The sequence below is a fragment of the Peromyscus leucopus genome, chromosome 9 (genome assembly GCF_004664715.2).
Source record: "Peromyscus leucopus breed LL Stock chromosome 9, UCI_PerLeu_2.1, whole genome shotgun sequence".
In the NCBI taxonomy this organism is placed as follows: Eukaryota; Metazoa; Chordata; class Mammalia; order Rodentia; family Cricetidae; genus Peromyscus; species Peromyscus leucopus.
The window spans coordinates 69,478,462-69,503,346 of record NC_051070.1 but is presented as its reverse complement, the minus strand read 5'-3'; the positions used below and the strand labels follow the sequence as shown (position 1 = coordinate 69,503,346).

Sequence of the window (24,885 nt, the reverse complement as noted above, 5' to 3'; positions counted from 1 at the left end):
CTCACTCTTCAGATTTCTACTTAAATGTCATTCTCCGGGGATGTCTCCCCTGACCACTCTATCTATATACATTCTTTCACCCTACAGGTCCCTTCTGTCTCAAATTTATTTCATTCACAGCACTTGAAATTGAACACTGGGGCTGGAGAGAAGAAGGCTTAGCAGATAGGAACACAGACTGATCTTGCAGAGACCTGAGTTCAGATCCCAGTACCCAAATCAAGTAGTTTGTAGATGCTTATAACTCTAGCTCTAGGGGATCCAATACCTTCATCTGGCCTCTGCAGGCACCCTGCGCACACACACACACACACACACACTACAAGTACACACAATTTGAAAATTAAATCCTAAAAATTTAAAGCTAACCCTTTCTTATCCCCGCTTCACTAAAAGCGTGCTAAAGACAGGGTCACCTTCTTCAGGCGGGAGCCCTGCTGTGCCAGCTTTCTTCCTGCTGGCTGTTGTTATTGCGGTCCCTTTTGCTGTGTGCAGAGAGAACAAGTCCCCTCTGTATTTACTGCCCATGTGGTGGAGCCCCAGAGTGTGTAGCCGGGAGATACCCACAAGGTGGTCACCAGGGGGCCAGAGCAGGGAGATGCTCATGTGGTGAGTGTGTTGGGTCCGGGGTCCCACAATAATGGGGGACAAACCACCAAAGTCAATTAAACCAGAAGCAGACTTTATTCAAAAAAAAAAAAACCGAAAGAATAGAAATATCACCACGGGGTACAAAAGCTTGTCAGCTAGTGAGACCACAGCCAGTTTTCAGGATTCTGAGGCTGTGGCAATTGGAGGGGACTATGAGCACCCTTCTTATAGTAAGGGGTAAGCATGAGATATAGACAAAGGAATTTTTACAATTTTGAAGTTAAACTTTTAGAGACAAGTTGTTTTGGTTTTTACAATTTTCTGTGAACAAGGTTTTAGGGAGTTTTAGGTAAACAATATTTGTATATCCTGCAGCCCTTCCTGACTCAGTTAATTGATGTTTGCCCAAACTTGCAGCTGGGTTCCCATGGGGGGGGGGGGATAGGAGACAATGCAAGGCAGGTTGTCACGTAGAACTCATATTAAAAGTTAACTTTGGTTTCGGTAGTGAGTGGTAGGGGGTTATCAAAGAATAGCTAACCCCAGAGCTGCTAAAAGAAAACTGACATTTGGGTTGTCGACAGAGCTGCCCATCGTGAAACAGGGAGGGGCCCAGTTAAAAGTTAATCCCTTTCTGCTAGCCAAGCTGATGGCTGTCAGTTTCCATTCCTTAAGTTTATTCCTTTATTCCTATCTTATTCCAGCGTCCACCTGCTATGGTGTGTTAACTGGCACTTCAGCCATTGTCCTGGGTTCCTGGAACCTACTACCTACTTTATGTTTTAAACTTCTGTTTTATTTCTGTCAAAACAACGACAACATTTTAACACATGGGTGCACTCATTCAGCCTCTTCCCCAGGGGCTGAGAACTCCACTTCTGCTTTAACACACGGAATCATTTGGAGAGGAAATTCCAACTAAAACCCATTCCCTTCCTCTCTTCCTAGAGAGCCGGAGCAGGAGTCCGGGACTTCAGAGTGGCCTCTCTCATCCCACTGTCCACTGTTGTCCCACATGAAGTCCCCAAAAGGAGGAGAAAAGAAAACTGGCCACTGAAAAACACATGAAGACATTAACCTGGGCTCTCTCAATTCCATAAATAATATCCAAGGGCTGGGGACATAGCTCAGTGGTAGAGCACCTGCCTGACATGTTCAAAGCCCTGGGTTCAATCCCTAGTCCCCTAGTCCTGAAAGGGTGGGAGGAGAGAGAGAGAGGGAGAGACAGACAGAGAGAGAGAGAGAGAGAGAGAGAGAGAGAGAGAGAGAGAGAGAGAGAGAGAACCATAAATACTTTGTGAAGTTCCCAGGCGCAAAGGCCTCACCTATATTGAACGTTCTACTGATTGGGACCTGTGTGATTCTGGAGAGAGAGCTGAGGTATTGGTGATCCAGAGACAAGTTCTCTTGGGCTGTCTTTAGTTAGTTCTCTTACTGGCTCTTTATTGCTCACCACGCTGTCTAATAAAACGACTGCATCTTAGATCTGAGGCCAGTGCTGTGAGCAACCTGAGGAGGTTAGGGCAACACCAGGAATTCCAGGAATGCAAAAGACCAGAATGTTCTCTCACGCTTGGGGAAGCACGCTTGCCTGAAGGAGACTGTGGCCTTTTGGATTTAAAAGCGGCCCTCCCCTTTTCGCTGGGCTGCAGTCCCAAATCTGACCGCGGGAACTGAGGACAGCCGCAGCTTTAAGGAAAAATCAGCTGATCACAACTTGTGACTCTCAGGTAGGTCCTTTTGGAATGTGTTGGCAGACCACTGGCCCCCACCAACCCAAAAACTGAGCGTCATCTGACAGCATGTGGAGCCGATAGCAGAGGTGCCCATGCTTTGCCGTGACGCCCACCTGATGTTTCCACGGATGAATTGGAAGAGGCCGTAACAGTCTTTCGTTCTGTTGATCTAAAAACGTCATGAAACCATTTCCACCTTGGAATCTGTGTTCCCAGGCCAGGGCCATTTAAATTTGACTCAAAAATAAATTATCTTATTCCTTTTGAGATGAGAGTTGCGCATTACATCAAAAAAAAAAAAAATGTCCAGGTGGAAACTTTCTTCTGAGTGAAATGTTCCTGCCCCGAAAGGGTGTAGTGGGGCTCTTTGGAACCTGTTCTCTGGGGCTACTTCCAAGCAAAACTTTTCCTGCCTGACCGGCATTTTCCCCACATGTTCCATGTCATCATTGTGGAATAAGATCTGTGGAACTGAATACCACTCAAAACCAAGGTTACAAATATGTCTTAGGCAGGGCGGTGGTGGTGCACGACTTTAATCCCAGCACTGGGAGACAGAGCCAGGAGGATCTCTGTGAGTTCGAGGCCAGCCTGGTCTACAGAGAGAGTTCCAGGATAGGCTCAAAGCTATACAGAGAAACCCTGTCTCAAAAAACAAAAATTAAAGTCTTAATGTGTTTCCAATTGCCTCTCCTTCCCACCAGATAATTCTCTTTTAGGTCATCTGCCTTCAAAGAAGAAAGGGAAACTAAGTCATTGCTGGAGGAAGACATAATGAGTTTTGTAAAAAACGGTGAGAAAGAGGCCTTGGAGGATGAAGCCAAGGTGTCCCACAGTGAGGGAGACACGCTGTGCAGACCGTGGCCAAGGGGGCACCATGGAAAGTCACTCACACCATGCAGATGAGGCACCCACGTGGAAAACTGTATGGGGAGGGCGGGGGACGGGCAGGGTCTGAGGAGAGGAGAAGAAAAAGAGAAAGAGAAAAGGAAGGGAGGAGGCACGTGCTACTTCATGGCAAGAGAGGAAGGGGAGGAGGAGGAGGAGGAGGAGGAGGAGGAGGAGGAGAATAGTTTTCTCTTAAAGAGGACTTTACTAAGATGATGTTGTCAGGGCACTGGGCAGGCCAGAGTCGGGTCTGAATGCTAACAGTGCGATTTGGGGATTTCTTGCTGACCCTCTCTGAATAGTACTGACCAGCACTGAAATGTTGAGATTGGACAGAGAGCATTAGCCATGGCCACGCCAGTCAGTAAAGCTCCTCCATTTTGGTTAAATAATGAGAATTCCTGACACTAAAATAACTTGTTTCTCCAGAGTCTAGTGTGAGGGCTAAAGTTATGTTTTAAGTTTAATTTACCGTGCTTAAGAGAGCTACAAAACAAAAATGCTCTGACCTGTAAGCCCCACCTGCCCAAGGACAGATACCTTACTGGTTGCTAGGAGCTGTTCATGTAAGATAACAAGCCATGTGTTTTCACTTCAGTAACCAAGGTTGGTTGCCCCAACTGTACAGGATGTGCTTGATCACACGTAGGCAGGAGATACGTAGGCAGGAAGTACGTCAGGATGTGTGCTTGCCCCCGATTGGACTAAGGTAGAAAGTACGCACATAGCCTTGTGGATTTTGCCTTTATAAGCACCCGGCTAAGGTAATTTGGAGCCATTCTCTGGGAATTCTGGGTATGGAGCAGCCCAGTGTCCATCATCTTGGCCAGTATTTAATGAAGCTTTCTTCAAATTTGGCTCAAAAATTGTGGTAGTAGCCGGGCGGTGGTGGCGCACGCCTTTAATCCCAGCACTCGGGAGGCAGAGCCAGGTGGATCTCTGTGAGTTCGAGGCCAGCCTGGGCTACCAAGTGAGTTCCAGGAAAGGAGCAAAGCTACACAGAGAAACCCTGTCTCGAAAAACCAAAAAAAAAAAAAAAAAAAAAAAAAAATTGTGGTAGTATCTTATTCTCAACCCGCAGGATTAACACTAACCCTCTTGAGCCCTATCTACCCCCAGTAACTTCAGAGGATGACTGACACAAAAGATGTTCATAAATCACTTGACAAGCATTACCTCACCTCTCACCTCATTTCCCAGCTACTCCTAGCAATGGCCAAGCATGGGCCCAGAAAGGAAACGTCTCAGCCCCTTTCTCCCTTCCTCTTTCCTGCCTCAAAGTTACCCCAGCCAGTAAGCAGCCAACGGATGAGCTCTGGGGTTCTTACTCTGGAGACCCCCTTGGGTCTTTTCCTTAATAAAGCCCATGTTGTTATTAAGTCACTCATTCCCTGATCTGCCCTTCCTTCTCTCTGACCCGATAGAGGAAAGGCCATTAAAAGATGACAAGAAAGGGGAGCCAGTCCCCAGTCGTGGAATATTAACAAGCATGGTCTGGGAATCCCAAACTGGGAGCTCCCAGACACTGTAAGCTGACACCTCAAAGCTAGAGCGCCACCCCATCCTGTGACCCAAAGCTTAGACCAAGAGTGCCTTTATTTGCATGGCAGAGGTTCAAAATGGAGATGGCTATGTACACAGAGGCTTGCATTGACTACCAGAGCAGCACACCAGCCACTCTGGACTTCCCTCCTTAATAGAGCACGAATTACACACCAGGAAACTGCTCACAAGAAACTCACCCGCTCCATGAAAATACTTCTTCCACACAGAAGTACCTGCCCAAGCCTAACTTATACATGCTATGGGTGATATTGTGTCCATCCTTGTTCTTCTGACTCAGAAGGTAAGTGCATTCTTGCCCACCAACTCCTCTCCTGACTCAAGCTACCGTTTTATAAACTGCCTATTCCCTAAAGCACTTTGTGTCATAATGGCCTCCACATTAGCTAACCGGCAAAGCTGTATGTGCAAAGGCTAGTGGATTAGAACTTCAGTAGCTGGAGAGGTTGGAATGCTACAAGTGCAGAGCCTAATTACAATACCGGAGGCTATCTTTTAATCCCCCTAAATAGCCATTCTGTGTTGCTTAGCTCTGTGTCATGACTAACCGATAAAGCCAAAGCTAGCATCCTGTGACTAGCACATTTAAAATAAATAAAATAAATTAACAAACTCTAGTTCCACCAAAAGGAGCTAATTCTCTCAGATAGTGTCTAAGGCCTATAACAGTCTGATGTTTATAATAGTGAGCTGCTGTAAGCTGCTTACCTGATGTACCTGCCAATGTACTTGAAAAGTATCTTAACTCATAACTTTTGTTTTTGGTTTGTTGGTTTGGTTTTTGTTGTTGTTTGTTTGTTTGTTTCAAGATAGGATTGTTCTGTGTAGCCCTGGCTATCCTGGAACTCACACTGTAGACCAGGCTGGCCTCAAACTTGGAGATCCCTCTGCCTCTGGCCTCCTAAGTCATGCGCCACCACCGTCCGGCAGTTCATAATTCTTTTTGTTGTTATTCTGTTCTGTTGTTATAAAAACTTCATGAAAGTGCTTCCATGTAAAATACAGAATTTTGAGCGATCTAAATCTGTGTCCCCAAAACACGTTTAGCTCCAGAATGAACTGTTTTCTTATCCACTTTGAAGAGAGAGTTGTGGGGTTTTGTCCACACATTCAATCACTCATCAGTTTAAGAACACTGTGTTGCTGTGGCCTATGTTAGGAGACAGGTATGATTTGAATGCTCAAGTAGTTCATTTCTACAGAGGCAAGATCACACACATACACACATGTAACTGGAGTGCAGCCTGAGCTGAGTCCTGTGGGCCATCGTGACACACACATGCACCTGGAATGGCGTCTGAGCTGAGGGGTGTGATGCCAAAGTGAATGTTCATAGTCAGTAGATCTCAGAATAGCCTGAAGATGAAAAGAAACCAAAAGTTCAACCAGGAGGAAATGCCTGAAGTAAGCATTGAAAGAGAAGCCAGAACAGATAAGCAAAAGAAATCGGGGCCCCTGGCTGTGGGAACAGCGCTGGCAAAGGCCAGAGCCTGGAAGACGGCGGAAGCTCTCCGAAAGCACCGAGCTGAGAAGAACAAAGCAGACCTCTCATTAGGCCGGCACCAGCTTCCATCTCCTTCTAAAGGCAGAGTGAAATTTTGTTCAGAGATTGTGTGTGAGCTAGGCATCTTTTAACTGGGTGGCTTATAATTAAAGCATTGTCTCTAGTCATTGTTAGGTAGCCTCCCAGAAAAGCAGTTACCCCCATGCTAATGTATAACTCCTTTGTTTTCTGTAAAATAGCCAGCTCTGCTCTACAAAGGAGCTTCATGCCTCTATTCAAGTGGAATGAATACCCCTCTCTGGCTGAATAAGAGAAAATCTTGGGCTTTAATGATCTGTAGACCTTTCTTGGACACACAGAGCCAGGGCGCCATGTAACCCTGTTCCTTCTACAGCACAGAGAAAGAAAGCGCACAGCGAGACTGAAGAACGAGCCAAGGCCTTGCCATCCCTGAGTGAGCACTGCTGGAAGGAGAAGGGGGAAGGCTCCTGAGGCAGAGTGAAGAGACTCCGGGGCATGGAGAGGCAAAGAGGCCCCGATCCCCTGGAGGCTGCTGAAGCCTCACCAGCTAAGAAGCAAGAATCCCAATGATTGACATGTGCCGTCAAGACTGCGGACACAGAATAGTGCTTCTCTGTTTTATGTTAAAATCACAATGAAAAAGCTTACGACCTCAGGGAGGACTCTATTCCTTTCCCAGACATTCCCTAAGACTCTCAAGACCTTAACTTGGCTTTTAGAAAAAGTATCCTACCTTCCTGCATCCCTATGATAGAGTTTTAGTTTATCTATTGTAATCCCACCAGAACTCACCCTGTAACCTCATTCAGGTTCCTTAATGACCTTCTGAAAATAATAGCTTCAACCTCACAAAATCCTGTCTATGCAGAAAGCATCACCTCTTCAAAAGGGGAAGAAATGTGATTCATTCTGAGACCAATATGAGTAACCATGGCCCAGGAATACACAATTTGGTTACCCCAAATCCCATGTCCCCAAGGGATAACAGTTCATGAAGTTTGTATAGTAAAAGGACAAAGAACGTCTTAAATCAAAAAAAACTCTTTAAATACATTGGTGGGTACACTGGGTAGATAGGTTGTAGCCAACAGTGGAAACCTCTGCTATAGGTCTCAGATGTAATCTGGTGACATTCTTAGCTTTTGAGTGGGTGGAAGCCAGGGATCTGTTCGTGCATTCCAAAAGTCTTCACCAGATAATCACAAGGTTATTAGGTCAGATACAGAGGTGGACAAGGGATGGCTATCAGTGGTGCCAAAGATAGCCCAAGATATATTATAATTAAGCTCAGAATCACAACATCCCATAGTCACTGAGTTCTAATCAGTTCATCAACCTTGTAGAGCACTCAACGCAAAGTTCATCTCCTTTCCAGGAACTTCACACACCGTCCTATTCATGACCACCATAACAGCAGTACAGAGCCATCCCCCTCCCCTCTGGGAAGGCCACCTATGCTCTCGGGTGTCTTATCTTCTTCCTAAGCATCTTTTTCCTTCTCTTAACCCTAGTACTTAAGATCTGTATTAGAGATGTCACCTTATAGAGCACAGTTGTGCTTCCACCGTTCCATGCCGCATGTCTGCCTGTTAGCTGAGACTATGTTAATAAAGCTCTTCCCTGAAGGACAGTTTGACTCACCAACTCTCTCTCAACCCTTCCCCTCAATAACTCTACATGCCCCACATCTGAGGCTGTCTTACAACTACATAGGACAAACAGCAGTAGAGGTGTGAATTTGGCTGTGAGACACTTGTCGCTGGGAAAAAGACAAGTTTACATGCATCGACTCCCTTGCTACAGAGACTGTTATTTCTTCAAGTCCAGGCTTAAGGAAAATGGAGCAGGCATTTCCTCTTTTTTTTTTTTTTTTTTTTTTTTTTTTGATTTTTTGAGACAGGGTTTCTCTGTGTAGCTTTGCACCTTTCCTGGAACTCACTTGGTAGCCCAGGCTGGCCTCGAACTCACAGAGATCCACCTGGCTCTGCCTCCCGAGTGCTGGGATTAAAGGTGTGAGCCACCACCGCCGGCCAGGCATTTCCTCTTAAAGAGTCGCCACTTTTTGCATGGATGGGAGTTGAAAAGTGTATTAGTGACTTTCCTGTTGCTGTGATGGAATATATCCCGGCCAAAAGCAACTTGGAGAAGAAGGGGTTTGTTTGGGTTTCCAACTCCAGAGAGATACAGTCACGTGCTTGTGAGAAAACAAGACACAAAGAGTTTTGGACCCCAGTTTCTTCAGAACACAGAACTGTTCTTGGAATGTGCTTTTGTGCCCCTCCCAGGTGTGGTAGAGAGAAGTGAGCTTACTTCAGATTATTCTTTACAACTGGCTATTGTTATATGTTCATATGTGACTATGGGAAAACATGGTTTTGCCACATGAGACTTGTCCTTGTGATTGTACACTTTACTCAGATGACTGTTCTTAACCCTGAGTAGAAATTGTCTGATGCTCTGAATAAAGGTGGCTATAGCATGAGACTTTGGTCTGCCTCATTTATCGGTTCTATTCCCCCAGGTCCCATCACCTCTTTCTCAATGACAAGTAACCAAAGCAGGCTATGGAGGAACACTGCTTCCTGACTTGCTTTCCATGACTTGCTCAGCTACCTTTCTTATATAAAAAGGATCACCTAACCAAGGATGACACCACCCACCACAGGCTGGGCCCTCCCACATCATTCAGCAATCGGGAGAATGTCCCAGGGACATGCCTGGTGGAAGCAATTCCTCAGTTGAATTTCCCTTTTCCTGGGTGATTCTAGTTTGTGTCAAGTTAAAAAAAAAAAAAAAAACTAGCCAGCACCAGATAGAAATAGTCAAACCTCAAAGAGCCTGGAAAGATGTATTCCAGGTTCTGAAAGGTCATAAATGCCAACCCTTACTATTATACCCAACAAAACTATCTATTGAAATTGAGCCAAAACAGCAAATGGCAAACTTCAATACTTATCACAGCCTGGCAGTCCAGCCTACAGCAGCTTCAGTGGTGGTACAGGGCATGGTGACTGTGCTGGTGGCCACAGGTGACAAAGTCCCCTTACACAGCTTACACAGGAAATCTCCCTTTTAATATAATTCAGGACAACAAAATGCTGTCTTTAAGGATCTCAGCATATGGAGTGTACAGCTAGTCACAAAGACCCAGGCAAACTTGAAGGGTTAAGTTCTGTCAAATTGCCTAAAGGAATGGATTCCCTGAAGGAGGCTCTGATGCACAATAGTACGCTCTTAGGTGGAGTGGACATTAGAGAAGGCAGAAAACAAAATGAAGGTGAGTTTGGATTCAGGAAAGGTGGACCCAACAGCAGAGGAATGGGTGGGTTTTAAAACCACAAGGCAGATGGGACACTTCAGTTCTGGCGGCACCAATGGAGAGTCATGCAGACTTCAGAAAGAACCTACAGATAAGAAAAAAGCACAAAGACCATGTGAAGGTTACAGCTCTGAAGAGAAAGGCTTCCTCGGTGGAAGTGTTAAAACTCTGCTCAGGTCAGGAGAAGGTTTCCCTGATGCAAGTGTTACAGCTCTGAAGAGAAATGTATCCTAGCAGTCGGGGAGCCAAGGAATACCAAAGTCACACCACACAGCAAACCTCACCCAAGAGATTTATTGGGAGAGAAAACCCCAGGAGGGCGACTGCCTCTGCTCAGGTGAGAAGCAGCAGAGAACTGAGCAGAAGACAGGGTTTATATAGGGTTTCTTTGGGAGGTGGGGTGCTCTCCAGGGTGACCTGGGATTTGGAAGGATTATACGGCCTGATCTTGGAGAAAGCTCAGGGATGGATGAAATTTTTTGCCTCTAGGACAGGACCTGGCCACTCTCCCACCTTGGGGCTGAGAATGGCCCTTAGGGATGTCTGGGGGTAGGGCCCGGCCGTTGGAGCTCCTCAGGTGAGGCCCCGGCCGTTGGAGCTCCTCAGGTGAGGCCTTGGCCGTTGGAGCTCCTCAGGTGAGGCCTTGGCCGTTGGAGCTCCTCAGGCAGGGGCCTGGTCTCTCAAGGCCTGTGCCATAGTAGTCTAGGGGTGGAGCCTGGCAGCTGGAGGTCTCCAGGGACAGGGCTTACAAAAGGAGTGTCTGCATGTGGCAGAGAAAACTGTCCCTGCAGCTTGAGTTGGCATGACAAACCACCACCGTCCATTAAACCTGGGCAGTGGCAACACGGCTCAACTCAGCATCCAACACTGACTCCACCATCTTCAGGGGAACCAGAAGAGAAGTGGTTCAGAAGGAGCCAGAAGGAGCTTGGGTTGGAAGGAAATGGGATGTGGGGAAGCTGGTTAGACCACAGGCTGGCAGCAGGAGCTGGTTACCCTGCGGGCTTCATTCCCTGTGCTTGGCACTGTCCTCCTTACAGCCGGAAACAGCTTTGTGAGTGCATGTCATCTGTTCACAAGTGGTTTCCAGTAAAAGGAGAAGGAGAAGGAGAAATTCGGATTTTCCAGAATGAAAATAGACGAAGGAATTTATGAGTACTTCACCAGCGCTGCAAAGGACGCTGGGAAGATTACCTTAAACTGAAAAGGATAAATCACCCACAGGAGATAAACACTAGCAAACTGCTCACCAAAAGTGGTCTAAGAAAGCGCCGCAAAATAACACCTTTCCATAATAACTGGGGAATATTAGAAGTTTCAATTCACTGATAAAGAGACAGGCTAGCACACTGGCTTAGAAAACAGGACCCATCTGCTTGTTGCCTCCAGCTTTTATGATCCATCCATCACCCATGCTGGGGTGGACTTTGATGATGCTTCTGTCTTTAAGTCGTTTCTGCTCCTGTAAATAACTCCAGTACAACTCACTGCCAGGCAGTGGTGGCACACGCCTTTAATCTCAGCACTGGGACAGCAGAGACAAGCGGATCTCTGAGTTCAAAGTCAGCCTGGTCTACAGAGGAAGGCCAGGGGACAGGAAGAAATAATTAAAATCAAGGCAGAAACTGAAATGTCACTTGAAGTGGGAATTGTTGGCGTTTTCCTTCCATCACCTATAGTCAGAGCCTGGCAACTAATAAAAGCACAAATGCCATATTTAAAGACTATCTACTACTACATAGCGGGCAGGGACAGCAGAAGTTTGACTCAGCACAAATCATCTGAGCTATTGGCAATATGGCAGCAGCTATGAGATGAGAAAGATACTCAATAAATATGGTTGTAAGTGCCAGACCCAGGAGGAAGATAAAGGCTATTGCTCTCCTGGTGCTGAAGTGGCCAGGACCATCAGATGTAGGAAAATGAAGTGACTTCTGCTGTTTGACAGCCACTTGCTTCCAGCTTTATGAATTGTCAAGAGTTTCTGCCTCATTGTGAGATAATTATTTCTACTGACAAAGACCTGGAAAGACTTAAGATACGTTATTGATGTAACTAACCGTCTTATTAAATAAGAAACACAGAAACAATGTAAAAGAGAAAGCCGAGAGGTCAGAGCTCAGAGCTAAAATCTCACCCTTCCGCCTGCGGTGTCCCAGCTTCCCGAAAGAGACCTATTTCCTGTCTGTTCGTCTATTTATAGTATTTTGTTCTGCCTTCTCATTGGTTGTAAACCCAAACACGTGACTGCCTCGTCACTGTCTGAATGTACAGCCCCCTAGGTCTTAAAGGTATATGTCTCCAATGCTGGCTGTATCCCTGAACACACAGAGATCTATGGGATTAAAGGTGTGTGCCACCACCGCCACACTCTTGCTATGGCTCTAATAGCTCTGACCCCCGGACAACTTTATTAACATACAATCAAAATCACATTTCAGTACAATTAGATTACCACCACAATACGTCCTCTAGGCACAGGAATTTTTCCCCTAGGAAGGATGAGTAATTGCATAAGCCATTTCAGTAGCTAGTGGAAACTAATAAAAGCTGACGTTGTTTCCATTAAAAAGTCAGGGCAATTCCCAGCAACAGCATGGTGGCTCACAACCATCTATAATGGGATCCGATGCCCTCTTCTGGCATGCTGGCATGCATACATGTAGATAGAGTACTTGCACATATAAAATAAATAAATGAAATAAATCTTTTTTAAAAAGTCAGGGTAGAAATTAATGAACTAGAAAAGAATAAAATAGGGGCTGGAAAGATGGTTTGACGGTTGTGAACATGTGTTGCTCTTGCAGAGGACTGAGGTTTGGCTCACATTGCCCACATCAGGCAATCACCTGTAACTCCAGCTCTAGGATATAACTGCAGCTCTAGGGGAATTCAACATCCTCTTCTGGCTTCCATGAACACTTTCATTCACGTGTCCATATCCACACACAGACACACACCTACACACCTAATTAAAAATAAATCTTTTAAGAAGAATGAAAGAAAAAAAGAAAAGCAAAAAACAATGCAAAAAATTAATGAAATAGGCCGGGCAGTGGTGGCGCATGCCTTTAATCCCAGCACTCGGGTGTTCGAGGCCAGCTTGGTCTACAGAGTGAGATCCAGGAAAGGCGCAAGCTACACAGAGAAACCCTGTCTCAAAAAACCAAAAAGAAAAAAAAAAGAATTAATGAAATAAAGAGTTGGTCCTCACAGTCCTGGTTGGCTGAAGGCATTCACACTCTCCCACCCACCCCCATACTGTCCATGCCTTGCAGGGCTGGGCAGGAGGGTGTCAATATGATGAGCAAATACAGAGAGAAATGGGAGAGAAGGAGAAGCAGAATAGTTCACATGCTGTGGGAAGAGGCAGAACTGAAGAAGAGAGGGAGGTGAGGAACAGGCTGATGTGGGTGGCATCCGGGCCTAGGCTGTTGCCGAGGGTCATGTCTGGCCTCATGGCCCTATCCCAGCCAGGGTCTGTGTTGATGTCCATGACTCCTGTTACCACCCAGGGTCTGGTCAGCCACCAGAAACCATGTTGGTGTCTGAGGGCCACGCTGCCACCAGGGCCATACTGATCTAGGTGGCCTGAGCTGCCACCAAGGGCCATGTCTGGGTCCATGGTCCTGCTGCAGCTAGAGTCTATGTTGATGTTTATGGCCCATGTTATCACAGGGGGCCATAGGAACCATGCATGTTGAAATCTGAGGGCCATGCTGAGCCCACCCCACCCTTCCCTGGCCCTGGGATGGCTGGCCCTGCCCCTCTCTGGATACTGCAGTGGAAGAGCTTGTGGAGGCCCAAATTACTCAGGGTCAAAGAATCTGAGTTTGCTTTACCCAGCACTTGGCTGTGCGGTGTGCTTTGATCTTGCAATGGGGAGGTCTTTTGCTCCACCCCTTGGCATTGTTATAAATCCTTTTGAATAAATGGAAGATGCCATTGGGTTTTGATCCAGGTCCTCCCGAAGCTATCCTGTGTTTCTGTCTTTCTCCTCTTTGCTATCTTTCTATCTAATATTTTTTATCCCTTTCTCTTCCTCATAGGAATCCTGGGAAAGATGGGAGCTGGCCTCTCACAAGAGCTGGCCCCACCTCTCATGGGAGAGCTGGCCCCCTGCACTTGGGAGAGATGGCCCCAACCCTTACCACGAGCATTAAAGAGTTGTCTCTGCCCCTCACCTGAGTGAGGGTGGCAGTCCCAGCAGCCCAGACTACCTAGTTCAGCTACCACCAAGGCCCACATCCTGGGCCTTGGGTTGGCCCACCCTAACATCTACCCATCTATGACCTTCTGGAGCACATGAAGGAACCGGTCCTGCAGAAGGATAGCCACAGGATCTCCATGACTCAGGGCAACAGCAGGGTATCTGAGAGGAGCTTCAGTGAGGGTCCAGTAATGATGGTGTCCAGAAACGGGAGGCCTTGACCCAGACCAATGACTTATTGCAGTGAACAGTTGCAGGTGCAGCTGGCTGAATAAAAAGGTATACCGCATGACATACCATAGTTCCCAATACACTAGGACAAATGAGGTGTTGGAGAGGCTGGAAAGTCGGAGGAGTGAGGTGGGGTTTTTGTTTGTTTTGTTTTGTTTTGTTTTGTGTTAATTTTGGGGAGGTTCTTTGGGGAGGATACTGCAGGAGTGAGGAGCAGATATGGAGGATGCTGCAGGATTGGGAGGTGCGAGTTGGGGTACATGATTAAAAATTCCCAAAGAGGGCTGGAGAGATGGCTCAGTGGTTAAGGGCAATAGCTGCTCTTCCAGAGGTCCTGAGTTCAATTCTCAGCAACCACATAGTGGCTCACAACCACCTGTAATGAGATCTGATGCCCTCTTCTGGCCTGCAGACATACATGCAGGCAGAACACTGTATACATAGTAAATAAATAAATCTTTAAAAAAAAAGATTCCCAAAAAATCAATAAAGAATTATGTTATTAAATAAATAAAAATAAATTTTGAAAAGTCCAGGACCAGATTCACTGCAGAATTCTACCAGACTTTGAAGAAAAACTAACACCAATACTATTCAAATTATTCCATAAAATAGAAAAGGAAGGAAGGTTTCCAAGTTCTCTTTATGAATAGAAAGCAGTATTTCCATGATACCAAAACCAAAAACAGACACCACAAAAGAAAAAGGTAAAAAGGAAATAACAGAAGCCGGGCGGTGGTGGTGCATGCCTTTAATCCCAGCACTCCAGAGACAGAGGCAGATGGATCTCTGTGAGTTTGAGGCCAGCCTGATATACAGAGGTCTTCCAGGACAGGCTCCAAAATCCAAAAGCTACACAGAGAAACCTTGTCTCGAAAAACTAAAAAAAAAAAAAAATGGGGGGAGGGGCAAATAACAGACCAATCTCCCTGTTAAATATAGATTTAAAAATCAAAAAGATCATCCATGGGGCTGGAAAGAATGGTTCAGTGGTTAAGCATGCTTGCTGCTCTTGTAGAGGACCCAGGTTCTGTTCTCAGCATCTACATAGTAGCTCACAACCATCTGTAAATCCAGTTCCAGTAGATAAGATGCCTTCTTCTGGCCTGCTTGAGTAATGCATGCATACAATACACATTTCTACATGCAACCAAAACATTCATACACATAAAAATAAATAATAAAAAGATCATTCATTGCAATCAATTAAGCTTTATTCTAGTAGAGAAGGGATGGTTCAGTGTACATAAATCAAAAAATGTAATTTTACCATATAAATGGGCATAAAGTCAGAAATCACATGATTGTCTCAATAAACCCAGAAAAAGGCCTTTGACAAAAATCCAACATCACTTCATGATAAAAAAAAAAAAAGTCATGGAAGCTGGGGGCGGGGGGGGGGGGGGCAAGCCTTTAATCCCAGCACTTGGGAAGTAGAGCCAGGTGGATCTCCATGAGTTCAAGGCCAGCCTGGGCTACAGAGTGAGTTCCAGGAAAGGCACAAAGCTGCGTAGAGAAACCCTGTCTCAAAAAAAAAAAAAAAAAAAAAAGTCATGGAGAGGCTAAGGGATAGAGGGAACATACCTCAACATAATAAAAGCTATACACAGCAAACCTATGGCCAACATTGTACTAAAAGGGGAAAAACTCAAAGCATTCCCACTAATATCAAGAACAAGACAAGGGTGTACTCTCTCTCTGCTTCTATTCAATATGGTACATGAAGTATCAACTAGAGAAATAAAACAAGAGAAGGAAATAAAAGAGATACAAGCAAGAAAAGAGGTCAAAGTACCCTTGTTTGGGATGACATAATTCTCTGCAGAAGAGACCCTAAAGACAACTACACTCAAAAATGAGTAGTTTTCCTATATACCAATGACAAATACACTGGAAATGAAATCAAGGAAACAACCTATTCACAATAAATAAATAAATAAATAAATAAATAAATAAATAAATAAATAAATAAATGAATAAATAAATGAATAAATAAATAATAAAATAAGATGCTGGATAAACCTAAGGAAATAAAAGGCCTCTATAGACAATAAAAACTTTAAGACACTAAATAAAATAGAATAAGACCATAGAAAATGGATCAAAAAAAAATTATCTTGTAAAAATGACCCTCCTACAAAAATCAGTCTACAGATTCAATGCAATACCAATCAAAATTCCAGAGTTCTTGTTCCCAAGTATAAGAAAAACTATCTCAAATTTTATATGGAGGTACAAAAGACCAAGAGAGCCAACACAATCCTAAACAAAAACTAGACTGCTTAGAGGTAACACCATATCTGGTTTCAAATCATACTACTGAGTTGTAGTAACAAAAACAGCATGGTATTGGCACCAAAACAGATATATTGATCAATGGGATATAATAGAAGAATAAGATATAAGCCCACAGAACTACAGTTGATTTTTTTTACAAATATGCCAAGAATATACACTGGAGAAAAAACAGCATCTTCAACAAACAGTACTGAGGAAACTGGATTTCAGCATGCAGAAAAATGAAACTATATCTTACTTCTCACCTTGCAGAAAACTCAGCTCCAAGAACTTCAGTGTAAGGTCTGATACCCCAAAACTGCTAGGAGAAAAGGTAAGGAAGGAGTATGCTAGTAATATAGGAAATAGAATCAACATTTGAAAAATTGCATCATGAAACTAAAAATCTTCTGGACAACAAAAGAAACTGTTAAGAAAGAGATGAAGCAGCCCACAGAATGGGATAAAATGCCAACTGTACATCTGACAGAGGACTGATGTGTTAAATACACAAAGAACTCAAAAAACTAAATATCAAGAAAATAAATAACCCAATCCAAAAATAGGCTATGGAACTGTCTTAGTTACTTTTCAATTACTATGACAAAATGTCAATTTCAAGGCAACTCACAAAAGAATGAATTTTAATTGGGGTCTTATGGTTTGGTTCCAGACAGTTAGAGTCCATGACCATTATGGTAGAGAGCATAGCGTGCAGGCATGGAGCTGGAGCGGTAGCTGAGAGCTTAAATATTAATCCGTAAGATGGATGCACAGAGAGCTGACTGGGAATGACTTTTGAAACCTCAAAGCCCACCCCGAGTGGCACACTCCCCCAAGGCCACACCTCCCCCAAGGCCACACCTCCCCCAAGGCCACACCTCCCCCAAGGCCACACCTCCCCCAAGGCCACACCTCCTAATCCTTCCTAAACAGTTCTATCAACTGGGGACCAAGCATTCAAATGTGTGAGCCTATGGGGGCATTCTCATTCAAACCACCACAGGAACTGACTGGAGAAATCTCAACAGAAGAAACACAAATGGCTAGTAAACACTTTTAAAAGTGTTCAACATCTTTAGTCTGTGGGGAAATACAGAGGTTAAAACTACTTTAAGATTCCATCTCAGTTCAGTCAGAATGGCTATCATCTGAAATACCAAAGACAACAAAGGCTGGTGTGTGTATGGTGAAGAAGGAACACTTATTGAAGCGTGATCCTAATTAGTCTTATCAATAAAAACTAGGAGTCAGATATCACAGTGAAAGCTGAAAGATCAGAGAAGCAAAGGAGCAGCCACAGTCACTTCTTATCTTTACAAATCCTCAGACAGATGGGGGCCGAGATCCTGTCTCCACCCACCTTATATTCCTGTCTCCACCTCCCTAGTGCTGGGATTAAAGGCATGCACCACCACCACCGAGCTCTGTTTCTCCTTTAGACTGGATAAATCTTGTGTAGCCCAGGGTGGCCTCGAACTCCTGATCTTCCTGCTTCCTCCTCCCACCACTGCCTGGCCTCTATGGTTAACTAGTGGTTAGCTCTGCCCTCTGATCTGCAGGCAAGCTTTATTTGTCAGAACACAAACAGAATATCATACAATACTTATACTATGTTGGTGGAGTGTAAACTAGTATGGCCTCTTTGAAAATCAATCTGAGGTTTTCTACAAAAAAACTAGAAATAAAACTGCCATATGACCCGGATTTGCCACTGCTGGGCACATACCCAAAGGACATATATCATACTATAGAGACACTTACACATCCATGCTCTATTCACAATAGTTAGAAAATGAAATCAAACTACATGTTCATGAATAGATGACTGGATTAGGAAAATGTAGAACATAATACACAATGGACTCTTAATCAGATAAAGGTAGGTGGATCAGAGCCAAGCCTAGTTACAGAGTGAGTTCAAGGCCAGCTTGGGATACATGAAATAATTTTTAAAGAACAAATATAGACACAATTTATGCTTCTTATGCTCTTTAAAATTACATTGTACTGTACTGTACACACACACACCTGAGCCACGGTGTGCATGTAGAGACCAGAGAAGACTCATAGGACTCAGTTCTTCCCTTCTATCATGGGAACACTGGGCACTGGAGACAGATCATCAGGCTGAGCCATCTCATCTGCCTCCACAGGTTTTTTGTTTTATCAATAAACAATAATAAGCTAATAAGCTAACTAAGAGACAATAGATGATTCAGCTTCTTGTGGTGGTTTTTTCATCTGGTTTAGTAGTTTTGTGTTTTTATTTCAGCACAAATAAAATGTGTTTGTAAGCTTTGATGCACCTGCCTTCCAGCTCCTCGTCCTTGTCAACGAGGAACTTCCAGAGACCACTGGTCAGCATGGGCTGTGATTTCTTATTGCTCCCACTCAGGATCTTGAATCTTCTCCACACCTTGTGGCCAGTACCTCTGGGTTCCACCAGTACTCAGTCTGAGTATTGGTCTGAGTGGTGTCAGATAAACTTCTTGGTCCTCTTTTTGAGGATCTTGAGCTACTCAAGAGGTCTGAGGTAGCTGTGATGCCAAATGGGAGATAGCTGTCATCTCACAGGCAGAAGCGAGAGGGTTATTTGAGGGTTGGTGGTATTCTTTTGTTTTGTTTTCTGAGTTTTTTGTTTCCTTGTTTGTCTTTGTTTTTGTGAGACAGGTTCTCATTCTGTAGTCCAAGCTGGCCTGGAACTCAGGCATCCAGGCTGGCTTTGAACCTGTAGTGGTCTTCTAGACTCAGCCTCCTAACTTCTGTAATGACAGGCATGTGTCACCATACAGCATTACAATGGTTTTTCTAAGGATGAATCTGAAACTTAAAATGATAATAATAACCACAACCATAAACGGAAGTTTTTTAGGTATTCCAAGCATATGTTTGAGAGGCTGAAGAGATGGCTTAATGAATAAGAACACTTACTGATCCCGCAGAAGACCCGGGTTCAGTTCCCAGCACCCACAAAGCAATTCACAGCCACCTGTAACTCTAGTTCCAGGGGACCTGATAACCTCTTCTGACCTCTGCAGGCTTCTACACACATGTGGTGCACACATGTACACATAAAAATAAAATTAAATAAATAAATAATAAAAATGTGTCCCTGCTGAGGGTAATGAAACTACACTGTTTTGTTATTATAATGGCGAGTGTCTACCATTATACAGCTGTCCAAACCCTAAATGAAACTGTTGATCTAGGTGACAATAATCCATCTATGAAGCCTTAACAGCTGTGATAAACCCCACTCTTTCCCAGGGTACTGACAATGGAGAAGACTGGTAAGTGTGTGGGTAGGGAACATCGGCTTCAGCTCAGTTCTACTAAGAGTCTAAACTGCTCTCAAAGATAAAGCTTATTAGAAAGAAATATTCATCGGCATAATAAGACAGACAATAGAAATAAAGGTTGGGACAGGTTTACTATTGATGTTTGTATTGTGTCTCCAACTGCTTGGGGTGAAAATCTTGCCCCCCCCCCAAACATTGAGAGAATTATTCACTTTTTGGCATATGTTAATTTCAGAAAATAATGTTAATATTTTTAATAATAGTAGTAATAATGTAAGTATTGGTTGCAAAATAAAGATCTGTGTTATCTCACTTAAAGCTCACAACAGTCTTATGTGATGCCTTTACAGGTGAGGAAACCTATACTTAGAAAAAGTTACTGAGGTCTCTAAAGATACCCAGCTTTGTATCATCAGGATACAAACCTTCCTTCCATCTGAGGCGACCCCCACTAACAGCCGCTGTTCTTTCCAGCCAAATATAAAAGACTTGGGCAATTGTTCCACACTGTTAGAAATTCAAGTAACTGTTTTGTACGCTGTTGGTAATGACCACTCGCTAAACCAAAATCACTGTAGTTACTGTTATTCTGAACGATGGATTCGATGAGTACTTTTACTTGTTAATACTCATGAGCCAGTAACATACATTACACAGTCAATTGTCATGTGCTGTTTAAGCTCACCGAGAAGCCGGCTCTGAGGGCAGGTTCGGCTCCACTTCAGACCCGAGCATGTTCGTTTTAGAGTGCCCTTCAAGGCCTCTTGTCTGGAAACTGCCTGGGCCCTCAGCTGTGTGAGAAAAGGAAAGGAGGGCTAAAGTGGAAAATGTTGTGTCCTGAGAATGGGAGAAGAGCAAACCATTTGAGTAAAACCATCGTGTCCTTGGACGCTGGGAGGTAACTCATTCCCAGGCACTTCCCCAGAGCAAACGTCTTAGCTGTTGTTTATCCCATGATATAAAACATCCTCTGTGAGAACCACTAATTGGAATTCTCACCCAGGAGAACTCATCTGCCTGAGCTGCTCTTTAGGGATCGAGGCCAGGACTGACACTCTTGGTCTCTGGGGCTTCTGTGGAATGGCGGAAGTGTCTGATCCAGACTTGCTCTTTTGTTCTTCCACTCCTGCTTGCTGAATACTCAGCAAACTCACTCAGTGGAAACCCAAAGCTTGTGGATCATTTCAATGATTTAGAACCGGCAAGTGCCACTTAACTCTTCTTCCCTGGCTTCCGGAACATCATACTCCTTCTCTGTCCACTTTAGTAAACACTGTGGAGGTCAGTTGGTCTTTCAGGAGGTCCAGAAGTTTAACAAATGAACATTGCTCTCAACCTAAGTCCTAAGAGAGCAATTGACAACAACTCATATGGTGCTTTTCTGCCCTCCAGACGCCATTTGACTTCCAACCCGGGGTCAGGGGTGGTTAGAGTTGAAGATGCCTACCCATCTCTATCCTGACCATGAAGCCTCTTAGAAAGCCAACTGATTCCAAAGCCCATCTATGATGTGTGCTGCACTCCGGGGCTGACCCAAAAAGCCTCTTCCCATCCCCCTCCAGCCAATCCAGCCTCGATATGGCATGTTTCTGTCTTGCTCTGGGGAAGCCCTGATGAAAACAGAAACAGAGAAAACCAAGACTTGAAGTGGCTCTGTCCATGCACACCCAGAGTGCTGGTGGCTCATCCTTCACATTCTTCTCCCCTTCTGTTTTTATTGATTCTCTTCCCCTCTTCTCAGCAGACCAGTGGTTCTCAACCTTCCTGATGCTGCGACCCTTTAGTACAGTTTCTCATGGTGTGCTGACCCCCAACCACAAAATTATTTTTGTTGCTACTTCACGACTGTACTGTTATGTTATACTGCTACTATTATGTACTGTAATGTAAATACCTGTGTTTTTCCCATGGTCTTAGGTGACCCCTGTGAAAGGGTTATTCAACCCCCAAAGGGGTTGTGATCCACAGGTTCACTACCCTGTATGTGCTACACTAAACATAATTAACCTTCAAGCATTAATCACTTTAAGTTATAAAATATCCCAGCACAGTGGAATGTCTTCAGGTGCCAGATTCTTACTTTGAAAATCTTGAAGAGTGTGAGAGTCTCACTAAGGGGACAGATGAGCGTCCGGGTGGCTCTTCCTCCTTCCTTCACCTCCTTGCCCGTCCTGAGAAGGAGGCAGCATAACACAAAAGAGTCAGCCCCAGTAAGGCCACAAAGCAAAGCAGATTTGGGGCCATGAGACATCACTCAGAGCTGGACCGGACAGGTCAGCAGCTCAAGGAGAAAGCCAGATAGGAAGCAAACCATGTGATTGAAACACTGGTTATGTATGGAGGTTGAGAACATAAGAAAACATGTCAAATGTGAGAGTCATATTTGTTGATAATCAACACAGGACTTTACTTGAGAGAAGACCAAGGGGAAGGGGCAGGAAAAACTGAAGCACTAAATTGGAATTGGAGGTACTGACGTTAGTTTATGCTTGACAGATGATGAAAAAGATGGATGGATAAGTAAATACAATTAATGTGTGTATGTGCAAACCCTAGTTACAATGAACTTTCTAAGCACTAAAGATTTTGGTTTACAAATATCATTTTCCAAAGAAAATTCTCAGAGAAATGGCCAATTCCAGAACTGGGGTATAAGATGAGCTTGGAATATCACATCTTCTTGAACAAGAAAAGCAATTCTCAACAAAGGATGGGGAAATATTCAAAGGGCCTAGGACTCAGATTGACAGGATTCTCACTAACCAAAACTGACACAGTTTGAGCTTCATACTAATAATGAGAGTAACAAATCCTAATCCACCAACTAACACAGAATTTAGGATATTCATATTGATATCAATAAATTAATGATGTTATTAAATAAGAAAAATTGGGACGGAGAATGTAGCTCAGTGGGTGCTTGCCTAATCATTCCCACCCGTTCATTTTAAAGGTGGGGTGGGGGCAGCTGGAGAAAGAGCTCAACAGTTAAGATTACTAGCAGCTCACAGCTCCCTGTAACTCCAGGTATCTGATGCCCTCTTCTGGCCTCGGTGGGCACTAGGCATGCACAAAGTGCTCATACATACATGCATGTAAGCACTCACACATACACAAAGAATACACAAGCCTATAATCCCAGCACCCTGGAGGATCGTCCTCAGGGATATAGTAAATTCAAGGCCGGCCTGAGCTACATGAGAGTTACTCTCATTTAACTTAAAGAGAAAAAAAAAAGAATGAAATGTTGTTCTTTAGGGGAGACTTTAACTCATAATGCAGAAGGAATAATGCCTTTTAACGGTTAGCATGTAAGGCAAGGGATGTAGTTTAGTTGGTAGAGTGCTTGCTTGGCAGTCACAAAGTCCTGGATTCAATCCCCAATACCCCAGATGCAGTGGGACATGCCTGTAATCTCAGCACTCGGGAAACTCAGGAAACAACTCAGGAAGGCAGGAGGATCTGGAGTTTAAGGCTGTCTTTGCCAACACGGGGAGGTCAAGTCCAGCCTGGGATACATGAGGTCCTACCCCTCAAGACATTAATAAAGAAAAAATTGCCATGTGGCAAATATCACAATAATGACTGAATAGGTTCAAGTATGAAGGCAGGTGCGTGAATGTTTGCAGAGTGTCCTGGTCCTGGTTTCTTTCGGTTACTGTGATAAACACTATGACCAAAAGCAACTCAAGGAGGAAGGTTTGTTGTGTTTTGCACTTCCAGGTAACAATTCATCTCTGAGTGGGAGAGCTAGAGACAGAAACCAAGGAGGAACACTGTTTACTGGCTCATTCCTAGGCTCAGATGTAGGCTTCTTTCTTATTCTTCCCAGGACCACTTGGACTGGAGTGGCCTTGTCCACAGTGGGCTGGGCCAATCAAAAAAACACCACACAGATATGCCTACAGGCCAATCAAGAAAACACCACACAAATATGCCTACAGGACAACCAAGAAAACATCACATAGATATGCCTACAGGACAACCAAGAAAACACCACACAGATATACCTACAGGCCAATCTGATGAAGACGGTTCCTCATTCAAGGTCCTCTCCTCCCAGGTGACTCTAGTTTGTTTCAAGCTGACAAAAAACTAACCAGGACACAGAACCACAGAACAGCGGCACAGTCGTGAACTGTTTCCCACAAAATACTACTCAACTGTTCATGAGTAAGTGAACTTAGCAGATGGCAATGTGACCAGGTGATCAAGGTTAACTAACCTCCAGCAACAGGAAAGGCAGAGAAGAGTACAGAATCAACTGTCGGGGGCAGCAGGGGTCACTCTTGCCAAAAAAATCCATGACCTGAGGCCGGACATGAAAAAGCATAAGACGAACCCCCAGCTGAGTGAAAGGGTGCACTTTTTAAACTACCAAGGTCCTAAAAGACAGAAAAAAGAACAAAGAGCTATTATTTGACACCAGCTGACATGCCAACATGGTTGGGGGGAATCTCCCAAGACCCCACCCTTAGATGAAGACTGAAGAAAATCAGCAGTTTCTGAGAGGAGAAATGTCTTCTCCAAGGAGGAGCTTCCTGATAGATTATCCAATTCCAAGTGGACTGTGCTAAACACATATACATACAAAGAATACTGAATGGACTCAATAGTGTGTGTGTGTGTGTGTGTGTGTGTGTGTGTGTGTGTGTGTGTGAAACAATAATCAAAGAAGAGGACACAGAAGGGGTTGAAATGGGAGAAGAAGGTCTGGAAATGATGTGAATATGATACACATGTATAAAATTCTCAAAAAAGGTAATTTAAAAAAGAATAAATATGTAGTCATATTTTTCTTTAGGCCACCAGCTCACAAATAGACATGAATATTTATTAATTATGGGAGCTTGGCCTTAGCTTAGGCTTTTCTCTAACTAGCTCTTATAACTTGTTTAACCTGTTTCTATTCATCTACATTCTATCACGTGGCCCAGTTACCTTTCCTCTGTCCCGTATGTCCGACTTGTTCCATGTCCCACTGTCATCTCTCGCACACCCAGATTCATCCCTCTGACTTCCTCTCTCTGCCCAGGAAGTCCCGCCTATTCTATCCTGCCTAGCTACTGGCCATTCAGCTATTTATTACACCAATCACAGCAACACATCTTTACACAGTGTACAAATATCCCACAACATAAAAAAGCCAATCTAAATTAAAGAAGGGGTCTCAGGAGAGACCCAGTTGGTAAATTACTTGCCTTGCAGTCATGAGAAGTTGAGTTTGATCTAGTCAAGCCAGC

The 24,885-nt window shown here is 44.2% G+C and overlaps 1 pseudogene; it reads right to left on the bottom strand.

Annotated features, from left to right (window-relative positions):
• Positions 1–24,630, bottom strand: part of LOC114708735 — a 43,234-nt pseudogene extending 18,604 nt beyond the window's left edge.
• Positions 24,631–24,885: the final 255 nt, after the last annotated feature.